At 40.4% G+C, this 26,014-nt stretch overlaps 1 pseudogene; it reads left to right on the top strand.

The window, feature by feature from the left end:
* The first annotated feature begins 6,414 nt into the window (after positions 1 to 6,414).
* On the top strand, positions 6,415 to 7,201 carry LOC147464510 (uncharacterized; annotated as a pseudogene).
* The last annotated feature ends 18,813 nt before the right edge of the window (positions 7,202 to 26,014 follow it).

The raw sequence follows: 26,014 nt of genomic DNA, 5'->3' as shown, positions 1-26,014 counted from the left end.
TTGAGACATCGGAAAGCTCCTATTACTAGAAAGTATTTGGAGGATGACACTCTTATCTCTGATCTGGAACGCTTCCAAAGGCTGTATGTAGGAGCCAGAGAAATGATTCAGCACTGGAAGTCAGCTCCCTTTCATGATCAAGAGCTGTGTCAGTTACATGTGCATCCCATCAGAATCTAGTTATTAGAAAGGGTACCTGAGTGGACACTGTCTTCTGATGACATGACAGTCAATCCACATTGGCACTGACAATCCACTGCAGATTGACACTCTCTAGCTCTTGAATTGGATCTACTGCTAGGAAACAGACCTACATACAGATGTATGAAGGAGGTTAGTACTCAACTGAAAGAAGTATTGCTTCGGATGCAAATTGCCAGAGGAGTTTTGGATCAGAGGGTGCAGGCCATCATTGAAGATCAGTCTTCCAACAATAAAGGACCCCAAACTCAAATGACAGTAGGAGAACAGGCAAGTGCTCTTCAAAAACTCTTTCAGCTGGTCCAAATTACTAGGAAGATGATTCAACCAGAGAACCAAGTTGTTCTCAGTTTTCTGGAGTTTGTGTCTGATTCTCCAATTCTCCTGTATGCATTACCTGCTAAAGAGGCTGAACTACCTATATTTTTCCCAGGCTTGTATCCTCATCATCCAGAACCAGTGGATCGGCTCACTTACTTCATCATCACTAATGAACTCTAGGACTGGTATGAGCGAGCCACTATGGAATGGAAAGCCTTGTAAACACTGATCAATGACGCCCTCAAAATGGATATTGTCATGGGTCTGCAAGGAGAAATGCAAAAGGTCAAACTCTGTATGGGATAGTGGAAGATCCAATTCCGTGGATTAACGAAGATCACAAATCAGCTACTTCAACTGACTGTGGAGTCTATCAAGATTCTTGAGAAGGATATCACTGCCAAACCAGGATTGGGACCACAATACAGAGAGATGGTTGAGATTCTCTTTGAAGCTAGAATTAAGACGAATTGGCCTCTTCTGTAGGGATGGATCCACACAGCATTGCATAGTCATAAAGTTTGACAAAGGGCAAACGTAGTTTGTATGATCTCGACACCAAAACCTACAACGCCCCCACGCCTTATGAATTTGAGATGTCCACTGAAAGGTGGAATCAGCTTGAGCAAGAGGCCATTTATAGACTTATCTAGAAGGACAATGTTGGCACTGGGACTTTTGAGGCACCAACACAGAAGAAGGGCAAGAGGAAGTGGGTTCAGTGCAGTGGAAGAATACCGGGTAGTTCCATATCAGAATTAGATGGTGGATTTTCCCAGCTAGAAACTAGAATCTCCTTGGTTGGGCACCCTTGGAATTACAACTATATGGGTGTCAAGCACTCAACAAGCATGAAGTATGGTATAAAAGTTGGCAATATCGAAAGAGTAATATCATGAGGAACATCGGCGGCCAAATCTAAAAACCAGATGGTTTTCTCAACACCAAAACAGAATCAGGCGGTGGATTATTTTCAAAAATTTGGAGTTATACCAAAATTCAAGAAAGGAGGGAAGGATGTAGAAGGTGAGGATAGTCTCAGCAGGCGGGAACTGCCCCTTAGGAGGCTGACCAAAGGGAAGGGGAACAGCTGCAATGATAGTAATTACCACAATTACTGTATGCAGTTATTGTGGTAACTCTAGAGAGATATAAATAGGACCCGCTACACTGTTATCACGCTTCTTGACTTTTTGGCTTTTGGCTTTCTAAACACTTTTGGTTTACGAGCTATTAGCTTCTAGATTCACCCTGTAATCATCTGAGCTTAAGCCTATTGTACTCTGTACTGGTTATTCATTAGGGTAATGATCTTTGAATCTACAAATACCATTTCCAGTCTTTCAGTTGTGTCTTTCATTTCAGTATATCATTCCAATTCAGTTCTCTATTTCAGTCCAGTACTTTGTTTTAGTCCTCACTAACAGAACTGCCTAGATAACAGTAGCTTTGAACTCTAACACTGGAATAAACTGTCTGAAGAGACTAGCTCCCATTCTAGTCAAATTTTAAAATGATGAGTTGGAAGCCCCTCAAGGCCATCTACCTCATAAAGATGGCCAGCCTCATCACACTCAGTGCTAGCTCAAAATATAGCACCACTCTCAACAACTTCTCTCTCTAGCTTTACTCTGAGAACGTCTTTCTTCTCATTCTTCCTCTCCAATAGCACCATCCTGATTGGTGGCCCTCAAACAGCAAGCCGACCTTACAATAGTAGAGGTATATTGAAATGGTTGAGCAAAAGTTATGTATAACATATCTTCAATATAATGCATCATTGGAAACTAAATGGGAAGCTTAGAAAGCTATTTGCTTTTGTGTCGAAGAATTTTTTTCCATAAAGGTAGCAACAAAGATAGATCACGCAAAAGGTGGTTTGATAAAGAATGTCAAGAAGCTCAAAAGTCCTTGATAAAGCTTGATGCAAATATAGACAAAGACAACTATCAAATTCATTTGCATACATACAAGGCATTGATTCAAAAAAATGAGAAGAAGATGGGAAATAGAGCATCAATTCTTTCAAGTCACAGCAAAGACATGTGCATGTGGAGATTTTGGAGAAACTTGAGAGGCAAGCGGGTTGAGAGTTTTGGTAACTTGAGTCTTGTGGATATGTACACACATTGTAGGCAACTATGTGAGCAACCAATCCTGAAAAAATACCAATTTATGGTTTACTCTCATGTATGCCCTCTTTTTTTACTATTGAGAATGTGTGCGACGGGCTCGAAAAGTTAGCACTTGCAACGCGGGAGATCCTCAAGGTATCAAGCTAAAATGATTGAATGGATGGGAGATTTCACACATAAGTGGATGTGTGATATGTTCAACCTTGTACGTCAACATGGTATGCCTTGTGATTGGAGTACTAATTGGGCCAAGCCTTTGCATAAAGAAGGGGATGTAAAGAATGTAAAATAATGATGAATCTCTTATGGTGGTAAAGTTGTTTTGGTGCATAATAGAAATAAAATTGAGTGATTGGACTGAAGAAAATGGCAAGAGTGCAAAAGGACAAGTGGGTTTTCGTCGACGCCATAGCACCATTGATCATTTTGTCACTCTTCGAGTTCTTACAGAGGACAGTCTTGAAAGGCAAGCGATTGTATTGTTGCTTTGTGGAATTTAAGAAAGCCTTTGATATGATTCCACGTAACAATTTGTGGAGAAGGATGTAAGAACTCCAAGTGCCAAGTAAGTTTATGCTTGTTGTGATTGCGCGAATCTATGATGTCATTGCACATGGGAAGAGGAATTTTAGAAAAAATTCCAAGCATTATTGGGATTAAACAAAGATGTTCATTGTCAGCAACTCTCTTTGGTCTATGCATCGATCAATAGAAACAAATGGTACTTGACTTCATGCAAGAAGAAGGCATTGAAGAGTGTTACCATATACATGTGGTAGTGATGTATGTGAACACACTTAGGACCGTTGGGGCATTTTTTCCCTCACTAGGAGGTTTTTTCCCCCCATGCATTGTATATAAGCCCATTATTCTAGGGCTATCTATTTTTCCATTGCAAACTAAGTAATACACTCTCTGTTGTGTACCTTAAGCTTCCTTCGTCTTCTCCAAGCTATGTGTGCTTTTCTACAACCCTAATTCTAACAATTGATATCATAGCAAGTTGCATCCTCTCGAGCTTAGTTGCCAACAGCTCCAGCATACGCCTGCTCACTTTCTATGATTTTAGTGAGCTTCGGCGAGCCATCGCACGTCAACAAAAATTTTGGGGGTGCTCAAAGGTCTGTCTCTCATGGGAATTTAGTCACTTGTGCCAAAAATGCCTCTTATCTGATTCAGGGAGTAGGAAACATTATGCTTACTCCTGCAAATGGCAGTTCTTTCACACTTGTTGATGCACTTTGTATACCTAGAATCAAGAAGAATATTTTGTATGTATCTGCACTTGCTAGACTTGGTCTTGTAGTCAAATTTGTGGATGACAGATGTACGGGACATTATCTCAATTTTGGTGATGAAATTATTGCATTTGGCATTTTATGTCGTGGGCTGTAAAAGCTCTCTTTGTATGACAAGTGTGGGTAGAATTTTGTAACTATAGTTTTGGATTCAAAGGCTATTTTAGATGGGAAACTTTGGCATGCACGTTTTCGTCATCTGAATTTTTCCAGTTTGTTGCGTTTACAAAAATCTGACATGGTTGCTTCTTTGCCGTCTCTTGAAGCACCTGTCAAATATGTTTGTGAATGATGTATTTTGGGATTTGTTACCAATGTATACATGTGGTAGTGATGTGTGTGAACACACTTAGGGCTGCTGGGGCATTTTTTCCATCACTAGGAGGTTTTTTTCCCCCGTGCATTGTATATACGTCCATCATTCTAGGGCTATCTATCTTTCCATTGCACACTAAGTAATACACTTTCTGTTGTGTGCCTTATGCTTCCTTTGTCTTCTCCAAGATGTGTGTGTTTTCATGCAACCCTAATTCCAACAAAGAGGTCACTATTTGCAATGCATCAATCATGCTTTTATTATATGCAAATGATGTAGTGCTTCTAGCACACACTTTAGAGGATGCACAAAAGCTTACGATGGTCCTTGAAAACTTTTGCTTGCATAGTCAGTTGATTGTGAATGAACCCAAAACAAAGGTTATGCTTGTGAAAACCAACCATGAGGAGAAGCCATGCATTGTGTACAACAATGAGACACTTGAAGTAGTCAAGTAGTGAAGTAGTCAAGAGCTTTAAATACCTTGGCCTTGAGGTTCCGGCTAATCACAAGTGGCATGAACGTGCTATGAGTCATTTGGAATCCAAAAAGAGAGCATATTATGCATTTGAGAACATGTTTAATGTGGGAAACATCAAGTGTTGCATTCTCAAGAAGTACCTTTTTGACACATAACACCATATTAGAGAGTTTGAGACTTTAGAACCAATTTGGGAATCACCAATGTCTTGAAGTTTTGGCCATATGGACAAATCTCTTAAGACCAAAGACTTTTACAAGGTAGTACATGAAAAGGTCTTCTGACCCATGCTCTCAATGTTTTGGCTAAGATTTGGCCATGTGGTCAAATCTTAAGCTTATTTCGAGAGTGAGAATTGGAAAATTTCCAAATTCACCAATATGGTGTTACATTGGTGATGCCAATTCTTCTTTATGGAGTAAAAGTGTGGGGAGGGAGCATCTCAAAGTCTACTTGGAAAGAGTTTGAAAAAAAATTTACAAACTTTCTCCAAGTTAAAACACAAACACCATATATGGTCCTACTTCTTGAGTCGGGATCTCTTTCAATTGAGGTTATGGGCATGGAAAGGGTTGTGGAGTACATGATAAAGATGCATCAAAACCCCTCACATCGACTTCCTACAATTGCGTGGGAAGCAAGCAAAAAAGTTCAAAAGACTCATAAAAGCTTAATCTTGAGCACGGGATGGATGCAAGACATAAAGAAGTGGTTTGGGAGATGGGATGAATTACACTTGCTACATGATGCCTCAATAGACTCCCAAGTGAATGAGGCTTTTCTACAATGCCATGTATCACAGCTTGGGAGGAATCCGGTGGGTCACGCTTCATACATTACACCACACATTTGCCCCCAACTACAAAATCATGTTCTTCGTTGAAAGAGGAAACCGTACTCATCCTTACATGCTTGAGCATATCCACTGATACGGACTATCGTAGCCATTCGGCTTAGCTCCCACTCCCTTCAATGCAAGACAGGGCATTGGGAAAATGGAGAAGAGTCAAATTGATTGTGCACATTATGCTCACTGTAAGTTCGAGATTCTCTGAGTACCACACTATACTAGAGTGCTCAGATTTTGGTCACGTCTGAACTTGCTTCCCTCACAATCTTAGTCATGAATTAGACCTACATACTTTTCTCTCCCAGCCACAACATGGGCTCTCCATTGAGACTCTCATCACCACAATTTTGGAGCCTTGAGAATCACTCATTAGCCACACATATACTACATCACATGTAACTTTGATCCCATAGGTCATATTTGACCTCTGAGGACAATAATAAAATCTCTCTCTCTCTCTCTCTCTCTCTCTCTCTCTCTCTCTCTCTCTCTCTCTCTCTCTCACACACACACACACACACACACACACTTGGGAATTACACATTGTATATGTGGATCAATTTAATTTGGAATCTTCATACGAATGAAAGAGACTAGTGATAGCATAAAAACAATGTTTATACGGTGAACTGCTTTTTGTTAATAATGAGCTCTTTTGCATTGGATTTCTTCTTTTACAATTGTGTGATGTTACACCAAAAGGTGTTGTCCTACATAAACAACTTCTCATTCTCTTGCATATGGTGTGCAAGTTATCCCAAAAAATGGCCCAACAAGCACCAAGCCGATTTAGATTTCACCTTTTCGCAACCATGTTTACTCCCTTGCCTTATTCTCAACATAGCTCATTGTCCCCCATCTCCATGTCGTATGGAATGCCTCCCCATGGGTTCAGTGCAATGATTTCCTTCACATCTCCTGGCTCCCCTATATTATTTGGGCCATCCCGTATTCCAACTATGCCCGACGTTCTCGCCGGCGGAGAAACCACATCCAAAGGGCAAGAAAATGACAAGTTTCTATTTGGGGAGGATGTGTAGGAAAACTCTTCAAAGCCATGCAAGAAATCTCATAATCCGTTCACAAAGGAGGGCAAGGTGGATATGGATGGTAGTGCTCCTAAAAGAGGAAAGACTAGCAAGATAAAAGAAAATGTGAAAGAAGAGGATGATGACAGTGGAGACAAAGTGATGTGGAAGGACTTCTGGGTTGAGCGCTTGACAAAGAAGAGGATGATGACACTGGACACAAAGTGATTTGGAAGGACTTTTGGGTTGAGTGCTTGATACACATTAGAGGAGGGATGAATGATGACTATAGAAAAATGCTAAAGCAAGGCGTGGACCTTTGGGGCAAGGTGGCGACAAATTTTGCCTCTATTTTTGTAGATTGCAACAAGGATGGACATGCATGCAGAAGAAGTGGGCAAGGATCAGTAAGCAATATAGAGACGACAAGGCACATAATGCAATTTCAAGAAATGATCGCAAGTGGTCATGCAAATGATATAACGTTGTTGATGAATACATGCATGACAGAGCTAATGTGGTTTGCAAAAATCATGCCTCTTCTAACGTGGAGGATGATAATCTAGTTTAGTTGGGTATCTCTATTGGTGGATTGATTGAACGGATGCCCACCTGGCCGAATATCACATTTGTACTGTGTATGTCCTGATTCTAGAGTAAGAGGTCAATTCCCTGAGTTGTAATTCTCTCAGGATATCTATAAAGGTCCATTTTAGAAAGCCCTAGGTGTATAAAAGTCAATAACTTAATGTGAAAAGGGAGTTAATTGATATGGAGTTGTGAGAAAGTCAATAGTTTTCCAACTCATATTGTTACCATCCTGGAAGTGAGCTAGCCAATTCAGCCCCTTATTATTCACTATCCTGGCATTTTCTATCCAATAAGAGCTTTATGATTGTCCTACAATGTTAGAGAGCCAGGGGGACTAGTGCAAGATGGAGTTCTTGAAATACCTGGTTTCTTCCACCCGTTCCAAATCCCCAGCTACTCTTTTGCACTTATTTATCAGTTCCCTTGAGATGACCCCCAGACTTAGGCTAGACCATATCGGGGCTAAGAGTTTGTCGTGAAACTCTAATCCTTTCCACTTACCCCCTTTCAAACCAATTTTAGCTGCATCTAGCATATCTTTGATCATGATATGCCAAGCTTGTTCATGTTTAGCCAATAAGCCCACAAATTTGGTGCAACTAGTCTCAGCATGAGAAATTGGGTTAAGAATTTCGAGACCTCCTTGATCCATTGATCCAACGACCGACTCCCATCTGGCCCACTACCATGGTGTGGAGAATTTTGTGTTTTTTTCCATAGAAATCGTTTTACTAGTTTTAAGAACTCTTTCCATTGTCACTTAGCCATCATGAGAAGTGGGCTAGTGAAGACAATATAGGGGAGCATAAATGAATTTATCTTATTAAATTGGCTCGAGAATGGGAGAAGGGCATACTCTCACCTTCTCATTTTTGTTCTGACTTTTTCAAGGACCCAATGAAATCTTTGTTTATTATGAGTTACATCCACCCCAAGGGGCCCCCAGGTGCCTTAAGATATTCCCTTTTGAGAGCATCTCATCTGACGAATCAGAAGGGTCAAAGGAGTCGTTTTCCAATGGGGAGATTAGCCTTGAATTCTCAATATTACACTTGGAACCCAAGGCCACGATAACATTTGAACAATTTCCAGAGCATTGACAACCTGGGCCTTCAAGAAGAGGAGTGAATCATCTACGAACAGTTTCTCCAGGAGATCCGATGGTGAAAAGCAGGGGGACCAAGGGGCATCCCTGCTTAATAGACCTTTTGACCTCAAAGGAGCCCACAATTCTATCATTAAACAGGAGCTCTCACTGGCTGTCAGCCCCCATTTTGCTAATGAGTCCACAAGCGAGACAGAATAACATGGTCATATATAGAAGTTGTCAAAACTAGTGAAATCTTACAAGTTCGTGTAAAAATCGGTAAATCCTTCAAATTATGACCTGACAACCAAAAGAATTTTAAGTGTGCCCTTTTTGTCTCGGGTTGGGAAAAAGAATTGGTGAGCCTTGAATAGGGGAAGTATTACAAAAGGAAGAAAGGGGGGGTTGTAGAAGAACTTGTGTTTTCTTGCAATTATAACCAATTTTTTTAGCGTTTTATTTTTTGATCATGAGTTATTTGCTTTTTCAAATGTAAAACACTAAAACTAGGGGCTTTTTGGAGCATAGTTGTCTTGCAAGGCTTACGGAGTCAAACCCACCCAATATAGGCGGATTCGAACTCCCAAAAGCCTCTCTGCAAGAGAGCATTTTATAGTAAGCCAAGCCACCACTATGTCGTGTATGCCTTCAGAGCGAACCATGTATTATTTTTTAAACATCTTCGGTCTCTGTGTGCCAACCAGTTCCTGATCCGCATGTTCCTGCCCAACATTTGTCATCTCCGTTGCCTCCGTGCCCCCCCCCCCCCCCCCCCCCAAAAAAAAAAAAGTAACATTTATTGCACTAGTAACTTGTGTGTAGCGGAAATTGATAACATAGTGAGCATTTCATTAAGAATAAGTTCCTAACAAGCATAGAGAGACTACTTAATTTGACAAAGCAACAAAGCAATTTACATCTAGCTAATTTGGCATTTAATTTACATATAGCTAATTTAACATTTGACAATACTTAAAAAGAGAGAGAAATAGAACAATTGACAACATATGAGGGCCGGATTTACATGGAGTCAGTCCCCCCTCCATAAAGGCTTTGTATTATAGCTTCTCCCATCGAAGGAGACTTTTGTACAATACAATTCTTGTACTCCTTGACAAAACTCGTTGGTGCAATGAAGATGAAATCTTCATGCACCAAATTATACTTGAAAAACACACCTAGTGTCCCTAGCCTTAGTCCCAAGACCTCACACACCTTCAAAAATGGTGAGAGCTAGCAAGGAATGAGAATAGATTGAGAGGAAGAAGATGTATCTTACAAGAAAGAAGTATTCTCCTCACATAATCACTCTAAGAGCAAAGCTTAGCTGAGTAATTACCATGGTAGAGGAGATAAGCATTCCATTGAAGCTTGACTCTTGGTTGGATTTGCATTCCATAGCCAAGAGTTGTTGGTGTAGGCCTCTACTTCTCAATGCTTGGAGAAGGAGATGGAGTTCTTCTTACACACATGAGTTGTGTGTGTGTGTGTGTGTGTGTGTGTGTGTGTGTGTGTGTGTGTGTGTGTGTGTGTATAGAGCATTGTGTTAGACTAAAATGCAGCCCCCTCTCTCACCTTGGTCGAACCCTCTTGTTATTTTCTCATCCTGGCCTCCCATTGGCTCCTGTAAAGCTTAGTTAATCACAAATTAGAAGCATAATTGATAGCCTTTTGACAAGTGTCCCCCTTTTTCCTTTTTTGAGAGCTTTAGGTAATTGAGTAATTCAAAAAATATATCATTGGACCTCTTAGTCTTCTTGCCAATAGGAATCATGCAAGCCATTGGGCTATTGAATGCTTATTGGACCCCTTGGTAGATTGTCTAATAGTCTTCTAGGGAGCTTAATTTCTATTGGTTCTTTTATCAAGAATTTTTAAATTGATTAGACTAAGTTTACTCTAGCCTCTCATTGGTCCACCTCTACGGCCATCCAATAGGATTTGAGGGGAGCTTGGGGCAACTGACCTAGTAGCCTAACATGTGTCCAATATTCCCTTTGTGTAAAGGGGGAGCTTTGGAGTGTGTGAGTGTGTGTGTGTGTGTGTGTGTGTGTGTGTGTTTCTCTCTCATCCCCTACTAAAAGGGCTCGCCCCCTCCTTCCTGGGGATGTGGGAAGACTTTTTAGTCTTCCCATGACCATCCAATTTTCCCCTTGCATTGGCCATTGGATAATTGAGTTAATTTTTGGAACTTTAGCCTATGGAAGTCTTAATGGAACTTAACCGTAGGTCTTTTTAGCCCCATTGAAGCACATCGCTCTTTTGCAGACTGTCCCCCTTTGGATCCCTATTTTCCCTCCTTTGGATCCCTGCAAAGACCGGTCTGGCAGCCTTACCAATATTCTAGCTTTTACTCCCCTGGTTCTTCCCCATATTAAATGATCAGTTTAACATGCAAAAATCAGTTCGGAGAATTAGATATTAGTTTTTATGACATTGCCTCTTTCTTGAAATCATAGTCATCCTCAACTATGAGGTAGAGAAGATAAAGCCTAGTCATTAGTCCATTTGCTAGCGGATAGAGGACCCCTATTGTACCCTACGACACCATTCTAGAATGGATGACTAGTCTATTTGGTGCTTCAGAGCCTTAGCTGCCCGCCGCAAGCGTGTCTGTACATTACTCCGTATCAATCTTCCATAATAGCAGAGTGACAAGGTCTACTTGGTGTTAGAGAGATGTTGTCTCCACAAACATGATCTTAAGCATGCATACTTATTAAAATTTGTGCACAATAAATAAAAAGAGAGTCTTATAAGACAAAAAATTTGTTCATTTTTACATATTTACATTTTCTTACTCTAGGGAATCATTGTAAGCATTGACAAGGTTTAGGTTATCCTTTAATTGTATGCCTTGCATCCATCTAGCATCTTCAAAACGATAATTTGTAAACTTGATAAGATATTGTCGGATAGTCTTACCACCTCATAATACCTTGTCTTCATGTCGGAGAATGGACTCGGGCTGCAGCACCTCTTTTTGGTCCTCGATCTCCGATGGGCCTTCAATGATTGCTTCTGAAGGTGGCTCTCCTTTATAAGGTTTTAGTAGGCTCATGTGGAAAGCATTTTGTATGATCCAATGATTGGGCAACTTAAGTTGATAGGCCATCTCATTGATTGGCCAAAGAATCTGAAAGGGACCATAGTACCTTTTTGCTAACTTAGCATAGTACTTTTGGTGCCCTGAAGGATTATTGCCCATTGTGTGCCTTAATCAAGCCTTGGGAAACTTAAGCAAGACCCAATCATTTTGTTTAAAAGCTAGGGCTCGTCTAGGCTAAGCAGTAGCCTTTTGCCTTTGTTGGGAGATGGATATAGCATCTTTAATCTTTTGGAAAGATTCTTGCAGGTCTCGGCTATATTCATCTGCAGCGAAGATCTTCCCATGTACCTTGAGTAGCATGGGACTTTTTTATCTTCCCTCTATCACCTCAAAAGGTGTTTTTCCCGTGGAAGTATATACAGTGTTATTGTAAGGATACTCCATTAAGGGTAAGTACTTCTCCCATTGGGACTTTTGATCTACTTTTGTGACATAAGATTTTAGTAGATCAAGAATTGTTAGGTTAGCTATTTCACTTTGGCCATCTGTTTGGGGATGATAGGCCAAAGAGAAGTTTAGCCTTGTACCTAAATTCTCAAAGAGACCCTTCCTGAAATTATTGGTCATTCTAGGATCTCTATCCAACACTATGGACATTGGCAAGCCGTGGTACTTGAAGATTTGTGATATAAAGAGGGTTGCCATTTGATGGGCCTTGATAGTCTTTTTGACAGGTATGAAATGTACTTGTTTGCTAAACATGTCTGCTATCGTCCATATTTGGGTATTCCCATGGATAGACTTCGGCAATCTAAAAATAAAATCCATGGATATGCTCTCCCATGGTGAATTAGGGATTGGCAAAGGGTTGAAGCAATCCAGGTTGCTTCCCTCTATCAAACTTCATCTTTTGGCATAGCACACATTTTTAAACATACTCTTGTATGTTTGCTTTCATGGTAGGCCAATAGAAATATGTTTCTATCCATTTTAGGATAGACTGAATCCCTCTATGCCTCGCATAAGGAGGAGCATAAGATTTATACATTACTTTCTCATGTGGTAAGTTAGTAACGCATAGTATATTTCCTTCTTCCTTCTTCCCTAATGCAAGGGCTGAAATCACATCTCTAATATTGGGATCGATAGCATACTCATCTATCGTAGAAGATACATCGTTGTGAGTTGCTATGGATACCCCATTTACTCTCGATCTTCTTGAGAGTGCATCGGCTACTTGATTATGCTTGCCAACAATGTGAGCAATATGAAAATGAAAATGCAAAAGGAAATTTGCCCACCTCATTTGTTTGTTGGAGAGCTTGGTCTGCGTCATGAAGTACTTAAGGCTTTGGTGATCCGTTCGCTGAATGAAAGGAGTCCCCAATAAATAGTGCTTCCACGAGTCTAGAGCATGTAGAATAGCTAAGAGTTCCTTGTCATTTATGCCTAGAGCTTGCTCAACAGGGTTGAGCCTTCGACTTTCATAGGCTATGGCATGCCCTTCTTGGAGCAAAGCAGCTCCAAGGCAATCACCACAAGCATCACATTGGACCTCAAATGGCTTTGAGAGATCCGGCAGTGTAAGCACAGGTTGAGAGATAAGCTTCTCGTTAAGCTTTTTGAAATCATTGTTCTCCTTGGTGGACCATATATACCTAACGTTTTTCTTTGTTAGGTCATGTAATGGTCCTACGATTTGTGAGAACTTTTCTATGAAGCATCTATAGTATGCACACATACCTATAAAACTTCTTAGTTCATGCAAATTCCTTGGATTAGGCCATCCTTTTATTACCTCTAACTTTGATGGATCCATTTGGATGCCATCTTGAGAGACAATGTGACCTAAATACTGAATCTCTTGCAAGAAAAAATCACTTTTCTTTCGATTTATATAAAGCTTATTCTCTCGTAAAACTTGAAATATTATCTAGAGGTGTTGCTTGTGTTCGCCTAATGAATTAGAGTAGATGATTATATCATCAAAGAACACTCTAATAAAGGTTTGATGAGGCCTGAATAGCTTCTCCATCAAGCGGTTAAATGTGGCTAGTGCATTGGTCAAGCCAAAAGGCATGACAATGTACTCTTAAAGACCAAACGTAGTGCGAAATGCGGTCTTTACAATATCTTGATCAGCTATCCTTATTTGATGGTAGCCACTTTTTAGGTCAATCTTACTAAAGTAGGTCAATCCTTGTAGCTTATCAAATAGGTCTTCTACCCGTGGAACGGGAAACCTATTCTTGATAGTGATCCTATTTAGTGCGATATGTGTCATCTTTGTTTTGCACTAATAACACTGGTAAACAAAATGTAGATGAGATAGGCCTAACCATGCCTTTCTCCAACTAACTCATGCACTTTTGCTGCATAATCTCCTCTTGTTGAGCTTGAGAAACTCGATGAGGAGGTTTACTAGACGGAGAGCTTCCTTGAAGAAGTTCAATTGCATGGTCGTCCTTCCCTTGTTTAGGAGGTAGTTCACAAGGGATATCATCAATAAAAACAACTTGGAACGCCTTGAGGAAGTTGGATAACTCTAATTCCTTTTTATTATTTATATTTTCTTTTGCTAAAACATTAGGTTCATTTTGAGAATCTTTAACAAAAATCATGTACATGGAAATAGAGCTCTTTATTGGCTTATTGAAAGCTTGCTTATGTACAAGGGGTATGGTACTACCCAACTCCTTTGCATCTATGTACATATCTTTTTCCCTGAACCTTAAGTAGGTTTGCCTTTCAAGGAAATTAACATTGGCAGCCATGCTATCAAACCACGGTGCCCCTAGGATTACATCCTCAGGCTTGAGAGGAGGGATGAAGAAATCCTCCTTGTCCACATAGCTTTGGACATGGAGCCTCGCTTTCCCAATTAAGGGAGTGACTGAGGCTTCTTGCCCCCCTTGAAAGCACCATCGGCGGCAGGTAGGACATCTCCCATCTCATAGGCTTGGATGCCTAGCTCGGTGGCCAACTCTGTGGATATGAAATTATGAGTAGAATCTGGGTCAACGAGAATAAAAGCATTATGTTCTCTTACCTTTCCCCAAGCATGGCATAGAGGAGATCCTTTGTGATGAGCGTCCTCTTCTTGAATTTTGACCAAGGTAGCTCTAGGAGGCTCATTAGGTGTATTCTTGTGGGGGCAAGAACGATAGGCATGCCCTTGCTCCGCGCACTTGAAACAACGGTTATCTTTCCGAAAACACTCTAGCTCTTCAAAAGAGAGTTTATTTTTGCCTTTATAAACTCCCTTCTCCTTAGCTTTGTTGTTGTTGGCATTGCCTTTGGGAGACTTTTGGGTGTTTTCCTTCCCCTTGAGCTCATTACGGTCCTTGTTTTCCGTGGGCTTAAGGTTTCTCTTAGCCCCTTGTTGGAAATTGATTCTTGAATCCACCATGGTATGGTGTATGACCGCAGATATGGTGCGTGGCCTTTGGGAGTTAACATACTCCGCCGTATCCTCAATTAAACCCTTACAAAATTGTTGTTTTTCTCTCTAAAATCCATCTTTTTGAAGATAGTGGCTTTGAGATGTAAATCCCAAAACTTGTCTACTATTTGTGAATAGATTTGTAGGGAGAGAGCTTCAAGCTTTGCCATTTGGTGAGTAATTTGTCTTTGGCATTGGTAGCCAAAAATTGCTTCATGATGGAAGCTCTTAAAGCTTTCCATGTTCATGGAACTTCACCGTTTGCTCGTAGGCTAGACCACCATTGCTTGCCGGACTTTTGAAAATGCATGGCTACATGACGTAGCTTAGAGGACTCCATGAAGCCCTCATCTCCAAACGCCGCATCGAATTGTTGGATAAAGGCCAAGACTTTGTCTGTAGAACCAAAGGTGCCATTGTAGGTAAGGAAAGAGATGTTCTTTCCTCCCTCTTTGAACTTTTTGAGCTTGGACGACCTCTTCCAAGTGGCATAGGATTTCCTCTAGCCTCTTCTTTTAGGTGGTTCAAGAGCTGCACCATCACTTTCTTCAGAAGAGCAAGAGTATGAGGAGGATGGAGAAGAGGGTGACCTCTTTCTCGCCACTCCTTGTCTGTACCATCACTTTCTTCAAAAGAGGAAGAGGATGAGGAAGATGGAGAAGAGGTGACCTCTTTCTCGCGTTTTTCTTCTCTTGTTTTCTCTCTTCCCTCTTTGAATTATGGTGTAGAGAAGTATGCGATGGTCTTCTCCGTTTAGGGGATGTTGGAGAGCGTTTTACCTGCCGTCTTTGTGGAGCCATCTTCGCTGAGGTGGCAAGAGACTCACTTCTGTCTCATTCTTTTGGTAGGGGCTATATCGTTGAAACTTGGGTTCTCCTTTGAAAGGGAGATGTGTCATCAAGTAGTAAATTTTTTAGCCCTTCATACAAATCCTCCTCTTCTTCCCTTATGGGAGAGAGTCCTCTTTTGGAAGTCTCACAAGGAGTTTTCCTAGGTACTCTCTCTTCTTGGTGGGGAGTTTGGAGAATACCATGGGTGCACAATTGTTGTAGCACTTCAACTTGGAGGGATGGGTTGCCCAGAGCTTGTTGAAGCCTAGAAACAAGATAGTTTACAAGCATAGGGACATCATTAGTTGCTCTTTCATTAGCAAAATCAAAGCTTTCAACATTCATTTCAATCTCTTTTCCCTTGTCAGCCATACTAGCAAATTTTAGGTGTAAATTTTTACTTGTACTTTGGCACTTCAAGTCCTAGTTGCTACTCCTCTTTACCTTCAAAGATAAGCACTCAAGCATCTATACCCGTGGCTTGAATATTTTTAAATTGCAAGGAATAGAAGAGAGGGTTCAACAGAGCCAAGACATCACCAGTTCCTATCAAGCTTCTAATAGCTCAATAATGATTAAGCCATAAACAAACCCCGTACGACTCCATTTCTAAGACCATAGCTCTCGATGGTATCCCCGTTAACTGCATAAAGCAGGCGTGCTTCAAGGATGAAAAATCCATATTCTACTTACTCTTTTTGCAACTAATAACACCAACCATTTGTAGCAAGCTTGAGGACCTCTCTTCTTGAGTAAGAAAGAGAAACCAATAGCTCTGATACCAATGTAACGATTGATACACTAGTAGCTTGTGTATAGCGGAAATTGATAACATAGTGAGCATTTCATTAAGAATAAGTTCATAATGAGCATACAGAGAGTACTTAATTTGAGAAAGCAACATAGAAATTTACACCTAGCTAATTTGGCATTGGCAATACTTGAAAAGAGAGAGAAATAGAACAATTGACAATAGTTGAGGGCCAAATTTACATGGAGTCGGTCCCCCCTCCATAAAGGCTTTGTATTATAGCTTCTCCCATCAAAGGAGACTTTTGTACAATACAATGCTTGTGTTCCTTGACGAAACTCGTTGGTGCAATGAAGATAGAAACTTCATGCACCAAATTATGCTTGAAAAACACACCTAGTGTCCCTAGCCTCAGTCCCAAGACCTCACACACCTTCAAAAATGGTGAGAGCTAGCAAGGAATGAGAATAGATTGAGAGGAAGAAGATGTATCTTACAAGAAAGAAGTATTCTCCTCACATAATCACTCTAAGAGCAAAGCTTAGCTGAGTAATTAGCATGGTAGAGGAGATGAGGATGCCATTGAAGCTTGGATCTTAGTTGGATTTGCATTCCATAGCCAAGAGTAGTTGGTGTAGGCCTCTACTTCTCAATGCTTGGAGAAGGAGATGGAGTTCTTCTTACACACATGAGTTGTGTGTGTGTGTGTGTGTGTGTGTGTGTGTGTGTGTGTGTGTAGAGCATTGTGTTAGACTAAAATGCAGCCCCCTCTCTCACCTTGGTCGAACCCCTCTTGTTATTTGCTCATGCTGGCCTCCCATTGGCTCCTGTAAAGCTTAGCCAATCACAAATTAGAAGCATAATTGATAGCCTTTTGACAACTATCCCCCTTTTCTCTTTTGTGAGAGCTTTAGGTAACTAAATAATTCAATTAAACTCTCATTGGACCTCTTAGTCTTCTGTCCAATAGGAATCAGGCAAGACATTGGGTTGTTGAATGCTCATTGGACCCCTTGGTAGACTGTCCAATAGTCTATTGGTTCTTTTATCAAGCATTTTTAGATTGATTAGACTAACTTTACTCTAGCCTAATTCTCATTGGTCCACCTCTATGGCCATCCAATAGGATTTGAGGGGAGCTTGGGGCAACTGACCCAGGAGCCTGATATGTGTCCAGTATTCCCTTTGTGTAAAGGGGGAGCTTTGAAGTGTGTGTGTGTGTGTGTGTGTGTGTGTGTGTGTGTGTGTGTGTGTGTGTGTGTGTGTGTTTCTCTCTCATCCCCTACTAAAAGGGCTCGCCCCCTCCTTCCTGGGGATGTGGGAAGACTTTTTAGTCCTCGCATGACCATCCAATTTTCCCCTTGCTTTGGCCATTGGATAATTGAGTTAATTTTTGAAACTTTAGTCTATGGAAGTTTTAATGGAGTTGAACCTAGGTTTTTTAAGCCCCATTGAAACACATTGCTCTTTTGCAAATTGTCCCCCTTTGGATCCATATTTTCTCTCCTTTGGATCTCTACAGAGACCGATCTGACAGCCTTACCAATATTCTAGCTTTTACTCTCCTGGTACTTCCCCATATTAAATTATCAATTTAACATGAGAAAATCATTTGGGAAAATTAGATATTATTTTTTATGACACATTTCCTTTTGGGTTGCTTATTTTTATCTAAATCTCCCACAAGCATCTTGCTTGATTCTATAAAAAAAAATGCTTCAAAATCCTACGACACATATTGTAAAACGTTTGGCATCTTTGTGGAGGTATTTTATCACACAAAAAAAAAGACAAGGAAGGCCTTTTGACAATCATGTTTGGACTTAAGAAAAATGATGTTTCTCCACGGTAAAAAAACAACATCCTCTCTCTCTCTCTCTCTCTCTCTCTCTCTCTATATATATATATATATATATATATATATATATATATCCACACACACACATTTATTTATTTATTATCTATATATTTATACATTTTGAATCTTTTCAATTATATTTTATAAACAACAAGCAAAAGTGTGGGACGTCTAGCAAGATGCAAACCCTAGTGGGGAATAAACTCGTTTCCCCACAAATAGTGAAGTCTTCAGTTTTTTACTTTTTTTCCAAATTGAACAAAGAGAAACGATGTAATAAAGGTTTTAAACCAAGTTGAAGGAACAAAGTGAATGCTTTTTCAAAGAAAATTTTAAAAAAAAGACAAAAGAGGGAGAAAAGCTTACTATTGTTGTCTTGTTTCATGTAGTGCTTAGTCTTTTTTTTGGGGGGACAAACTGTACAAATCCTCGCGACAAAACGACAAACACATTCATGAACGCTACGAGAGTCGCTTTGTCACACTCAAACCCACAACCCAGGTCACGACGATCGAATGCTCAACCAACCAAGCTAGCTCCTTTGGACGAATAGTTCCTAGGGTAAAACCCCCAATAGCAGAACAGTTAAGGCGAGCAACAAATTGGTATCCATCTACTCCATTATTTCATGTGTGAAGGGGCGCAATCGAGAGCTCGTCACCACAGCTACAAGCAGCAAAAATTTTGGTGCAAACAATGGCACACAAGAGATGGACGACGACGATAGATTTTTTGTGTGTAACAAAAACAGAGACGCGACAGAAGACGAGGGCGGGTGAATAGAGGAACATTTCACTAGCAATGCTCGAACACGAAATCAAACGGCCATAATTTCATATGAGTGAGCTATCCAACCCACCACTCGACGTCTAACCTTCTATAATTAGTATGTTGGTAAACTTAGAATTAGGGGTAGACGTGTCCCTCCACAAGGACCTATTCCCTTATTGGCCCCTTTACCCTGATCATTTTACCATAAAAATGCCGACTCTGACTTCGTTCATCGTGGAAGGACTATTGAATATGACCATTCACTAAAGGCCCTCCTTTTCAGGCCATTTTTCACCAAAGCAAGGAAATAGTAGTGCAGCACATGTCAACAAACCAAAGTTTCTCTCTTCTGTTAAATCTGTAAAAGTAGTATAGTATAGTATAGAATAATGAAAAGGGTACACAACCATTTTCAACATACATGTTATGCTTGCATAAGGGATCCACTGACCTTTCAAAAGTAAAGGAAGCATCCTTCCTTGATGAGACACAAGAGGGCTTTGTTCTGGGATTTCTCTGCATACCAAGCGAATCGAGTTGGGCCATTTTAAAAAATTAAATTTGAAAAGTGATACATGCTAGTAATATTTTATTACTCTATGTTTTTTCTGCTCATGCTAAAGAATCCCAAAAAGGTACTGCTTATGCTAAAGAATCCCAAAAGGTGCTGCTTATGCTAAAGATTAACATTTTTGGCATGCTAAAACATGTCATAGAGGAGAAGGGAGAAAAGCTTACAAATGTTTTTTGTGCATTTGTTTAGTTAGTGAATGGGTGCCTTTATTAAAGAGCCACATGCCAGCCTTTTGATCTAATTTTATGATTTTAGAATATACCAAAAAAAAAAAATTGTGCACTTTTGGCATGCCAAAATATGTGCCTTAGAGAACAAGAAGTCCAATTTTTTTTGTAAGAAGCCTTAGAGGAGAGTTGAGCTACTCATATTTTCAATGTTTTCAGCTATGATTGAGACTTATCTTAAATATTATTTTGGTTTTAAAATATTAAGTGGATGTTTGTATGTCACCTTTCATTTCACATCATGACATGTCTTTACTTTTTTTGCATTCTTTTGTTTTAGAATGCTAAAGTGAAGCTTCACCTTGCATAATTCCAATAAATTCTATACATACATATTTATTTATTTATTCATATTTATATTTACATACACACATGCATACACATATATATATATATATTTTTATTATTATTATTATTTTTATGAGTTCTTTTTATTTCACCTTTCATTTCACATCCTCACATGGCTTGATTTTTTTTGCATTCTATAGCTCAATTCTAGTTTAGTGTTTGAGAAAATCTCTTTTATTAAACGATCTTCGAGTGAGTTTCCTCCTCACAAAGAAGCAAACCAAAAATACTAGATTTATTTTATATATTTGGATTATTTTTTAACTTTTTTCTCATATACCTCACCAATTTTTCTTCCCTTTACCATTGTTTGCAACCGGCTAGTCTCGATTTTCAACCGGCTCACGGCAAAGCTAAGGCTTTCCTGGATATTGATTCTAGTTAAACTCAACCTAATGATTTTATAACTTTCTTATTGTTTTACAAAGCCACCGTGACACTTCCACTTGTTATTTCACATTTCATTTTACTGTGTCACAAGGCTTGGCTTTTCTTGCATTCTATGACTTAATTCTAGTCAATCTTCGGAAAAGTCTCTTTTATTAAACTGTTGTCAGCTGAGTTTTCTCCGCACAAAGAAGCAAACCAAAAATACTAGCATAAATTTAAAATTTGCATGATTTTTGAACTATTTTCTCACATATTTCACCTGTTTTTCTTCCCTTTACCATGTTTTGCAACCGGCTAGTCTCGATTTTTCAACCGGTTCAAGGCTAAGGTGAGGCAATCCTTTCTGGAACACTGGTTCCACTTGAACTCGACTTAATGATTTTATCACTTTCTTATTGTTTAAAAAAGCCAATGTGATCCCTTCACTTGTTTAGCTTGTAAATGGGTCTCTTCATTGAATATCTTTTTCAAAAGATTTAAAAAATACTTATTTTAGTTCGAAAGTGATCCCTTCATTACAACCCAAAACATCATTTTCATCTTTTTGGCAAAAGACAAGGTATAGAGGAAGAGATGCAAAGAAGTAAATTTACTTGAGCCATCCACATGAATGGCTATGAGGAGACTCAGAATTGATGCATGCAACTCCCCACCCAACCATGCTATATACAGGCCCTTGGCCTATATATAGCATACCAAGCAAGTCTGAGTCAGGACATTTGAAAAAAATAAATTTGAAAATTAATACATGCTATTTATTACTCAATGGTTTTTTTTCATTTATAAATCTCTATCAAAGAATCCCAAAAGGTGTTGTTTATGCTAAAGATTAACATTTTTGGCATCATAAAACATATCATAGAGGAGAAGGAAGAAAAGCTTAGAAATGTTTTTTGTGCATTTGTTTAGTTAGTGAATGGGTGCCTCCGATTTTAGAATATATAAATGTTTTTGCGCACTTTTGGCATGTCAGAATGTGCCTTAGGGAACAGGAAGAACTACGTACAAGTCTTCAAATCCATGTTTTAAGTTTGTAAATGGGTCTCTTCATTGAATATCTTTTTCAAAAAAAAATTCAAAAAATACTTATTTTAGTTTGTAAGTGATCCCTTCATTTAGGGCGTAAAACATCCTTTTCATGTTTTTGGCTTGCAAAAGACAAGGCATAGAGGAAGAGATGCAAAGACGTGCATTTACTTGAGCCATCCACGTGGATGGCCAAGCGTAGAAGGGGTCCAATAATGTTTAATGAGCCATGTGACTCATGAAGATACATAGATTTTTGTCATGGAGAGTTGGGCCTAGGCCACCTACCTACTGCAGTAGCACGCAACATGTGCTTCTCTCTCTCTCTCTCTCTCTCTCTCTCTCTCTCTCTCTCTCTCTCTCTCTCTCACACACACACACACACACACACACACACACAAACACAAAAGCAAACATTATACTCAATTTCTAATGAACTAAGGGCGTTCCAGAGAAGACCATGACCGGTGGCTAATCATGGAATGTGTATGGGTGGGTAGTGGTTGGCTAGGTGTAGATGGAATGAATAATAATAGTTTCAATAGCAGAAATGATGTAGGCACATATATCCTCATTGTTGTTTTGATCGCTACATCCACATAACCCATAACCTCAATGGGAGGTCCTCGACACTCAAGAAGTAATCGCATGTATGGTAGTTTTGTCTTGACTTGTAGAAACTCGTATAAAAATGCTTTTGGACATTCTCAAACTCCTTGCACCCAACAATTTGACTCTATAAAAAAGTATCAAATTGACTCTATAAAAAAGTATCGGTTTCAAAAAGCTATTTCTTAAGAACCCAAGATTTAATCTCCCGCATTTAATCTCTCACACATTTAATTTCTCCCACATTGACATGTTCTCAAATGCATAGTAGGCTCTCTTTTGAGCTTCCAAGCGTTTGGTGGTGCAACCATTTCATTTATGGTTGGTTGAAACCTCTAGGCCAAGGTACTTGAAGCTCTCTACCACTTCAAGGATTTCTTCATTGTACGCAATGCATGGCTTCATTTTGTTTGAGAGTTTCATAAGCATAACCTTTGTTTTGGAGCCATTTACAATCAACCCATTGTGAGACACTTTGCTCTCATGAACTCCATTGTCTCACAAAGAAAATGAGAAGAGAGAAGACAAAAATAGAGGTAAGTGTATGTAACTCTCCACCCAACTTTTTCTTGAATAGGAAAAGCCCTTGCCCTTCTAGAACTCTTAGAACAATCCATGACACCTTGCCCTTGAGGCTCCACTAGAGCATCCTCCATTGCCCATCAAAAATCCTATCCCACCTTTGGAAATTTTCTTGTTTATAAGCATCCTTGAGCATAGGCCAAATTCCTAGCTACTTGCCGCAATCCATGCCCAATCTTGACACCCTTGTCCTTGTGTGTTGCAGTGACACTTGACATGCCTAGACATCGAACCTACTTATACAATTGTACTTGGTCTATTTTTAGGACCTATGCTTCATCCCAAGACCCTAGCCATTATGGGATTTTATAGGTTCACTGACTTTTCACTTGTCACTTGTTAACCTTCACGGCTCACGGACACCTTATCACTTACGACGGACGTTGTATTATTTACTTGGTAGAGTCAGGTACCGAGCTTGTCGGTCCAATAGGAAAAGGGTAAGAGTGATCGTCGATGAGAGGCGCACTCTAACTGGAACATTCAAGGGATTAGTTGGCTAAGCATGGGCGCCCAAGTGTGAATGGGGCAAGCTCATATAAAAGTCAACTAAACCTAAAATTCACTCATTCTCTCATTTATGCAATTGAAGAGTGCTCTTGCTCCATCTCCATCTTCTTCTTCTTCATCTCCTTCTGTGTGTGTGTGTATGAGTGAGAGAGAGAGAGAGAGAGTGTGTGTATGAGAGTGTGTGCAATCGAGCATTGCGGTGGCACAACGACGGCGAGGTGGTTGAGCGTGGTGTAGCGGCGTCTCCGTCTTCTTCGCGGTGAGGAATCCTCCACAATAGGAAGCATAGAGCGGTGAGTGACACACCAACGCCATCTTTGAGCCTACTAGTTTAGGCTTGTTGTGTGCTTGGAGCCATTTGTGGCTCGCACGTGGTGTATCGGCAAGTTCCTTGCATTGACACATGCGACATATACGCACATTTTTTGCGCCGTTGCTGGGGAATGCCATACACTAAGCTTGAATGGCACTCTGTGCTTCTTTTGTGGTGCAATTTCTATTGTAGGAAAGGTAAGGAAGGAGGGTGTGTGTGTTAAAAAGAAGGATTTTGTGTCATACTGTGTATTTTTTTTGTTAAGAGAGTTTTCAAAGGTATTGTGTTTATTCTCTGTGTATTAAGGTTGTTAGTTTTCTTTGTTAATGGAGTTTTCAAAGGTACTGTGTTTATTCTCTGTGTACTAAGGTTGTTAGTTTTCTGTGTACAGTAAGTAAGTAGAAAGTAGATCTGTGAGAGTTAATAGAGTGTGTTAGTGTGTAACAGTAGGTGTATTAGTTAGAAGTAGGTAGATAGAGTGTGTGTGTGTGTGCTCTCGTGCAGGCCGCGGCGACCTTATCCTTTTTTCTTTTTTTTTAAATAATAATAATAATTTTAAAAAAAATTAAAGGTAGGACTAGGATCAAGAATATCTCCCAGACCCAAGCCCAAGCTCACGCTCAGGCCTAGGCCTCAGTCGCCTTTTTGAAAAAAAAACAAATTTTAGCTTCACACGTAGCTAAAAATCGATTTTTTGAGGACCAACGGAACTTCAAATGCCCAAAAATTGTGTTGTAAAGCACACAGCGATCCTCTAAGTGATACGCTTGTTTTGAGCTATCACACACTTTAATTTTAAAAAAAAACATTAAAAACGTAAAAAACACGAGTGAAAACGGCGCTTAAAAAAGTAAGCGGTTAACCTTCGAGGTTATTGGCCGACACTTGTAGGGTGCCAAAGGCACATGCATCTGCACTCTGGTCGTGTGCTAGAGACGGAGCAACTAGAGAGAACTTACGCGAGTTCTCAATGTCCACCTACTTTAGGTTCCGGGCCCTCGACGGGGACCCAAGGTAGTACAAATCAAGACCCGAACATAGCGGCTAGTGACTCTTCCTCTGACAACGACGTCATGGAGGGTTTCCCAATGCCTAATCTTGATAGCTCAAGCCAAGACATGCATGCCATGGGCCCACGGTCCAGGCCGAGCGTGCTTAGCCGCCTCAAGGAAACCTTTAGTAGAGCCACTCGCTCCGAACATGGAGCTAATGATGTAAATGAGGGGGGTGGAGAAGTAAATTCTCCGTTCCTGGCCAACGTAGACCCTGTACCGTTAGAGAATGTGCACGTGAATACTTCATTCACTGCACCTTTTGACACTTCAGAGTTATTTCCCTCCGAGGTCATATTACCCGATGGTAGAAGCCTTGCCGAAGTGCAAGAGGTTGAGCAATATATCCTTGCAGCGAGGGAAAAGGAAGTCGAGAGCTTACGCAAGGCGGAGCAACGAAGAGAGTTAAAATCGAAAGCTCCTATGTCAATATCTTTGCTAAGAGAGAAATCAAGTGCTCCTGACTTAGCAACTGCTAAAGGGCAACCTCTAGAAAGCAACATTGCATCTAGCTCAAAGGTCACCCCTAGCACCTCAATCCTAGATGGAGTCTTCTTAAATGAGAACTGGGAGTACGAACTACAAACAGAAACTCTGACCGACCTATACACAGGTCACACCTATCACGTGGGTTGGTTAGATGTCCTACAATCCACAATGGGTGCTACTAGTGTGGAGGATCAACAACAAAGAGTTTGTGAGGTCATCCATAGGGTCATTGAGTTAGAGACACAGAACAAGGCGATCAGCATGCCTTCACGGGTCTCATGAGATTCTTGGATACAGGAAAGGCTAAACAACCTGACCTTATCGCAAACGGAGACTCCCTCGGTAAGTCCGATGGATCCCCCATATGTTGTTTCTCCAGGGGTCTCAGTGCAATCTGAGCCCACAAGTGATAGCTTCACCTTTCCGAGTCTAGCTCATCTTTCCCTTGATGACACCATGGCTACCATGCCTACCCCAATGATGGGCATGCCAAGAAACATGCCATGGACCTCATTTGTTAGTAAAGCACCGATACATGGTAGCTCAATGCTTGCAACAGTACCTACAAGTGTGTACCAATAGTATACACCCATGGGTCCTCGTACTCATGTAGTCCCTACCCCTCCCATTGTTTCAACTACCTATGCTCTACAACCACAACACCCAAGTTATTATTTCCATGGGACTATACAGGCAAGCATTAGCATGTCACATTCGACGTCTGCTATGCCTAGGGCCACACATATGAACTTTGGACCACCACATGGCACAACATCGTACCCAATGTGGAACCCAAGGGCTTCCTATGCGCCAAGCCCAATGCCAATACCTACTCCACATGTAGTCTCTAGAGCGCCTTCACCCATGGTGCCTGCTCACTTAGGT

This window comes from Adiantum capillus-veneris, chromosome 1, assembly GCF_014529385.1.
Source record: "Adiantum capillus-veneris isolate H3 chromosome 1, ASM1452938v2, whole genome shotgun sequence".
Lineage (NCBI taxonomy): Eukaryota > Viridiplantae > Streptophyta > Polypodiopsida > Polypodiales > Pteridaceae > Adiantum > Adiantum capillus-veneris.
Note: the sequence above shows the minus strand (reverse complement) of the source record. Positions and strands in the feature narration are given on the sequence as shown.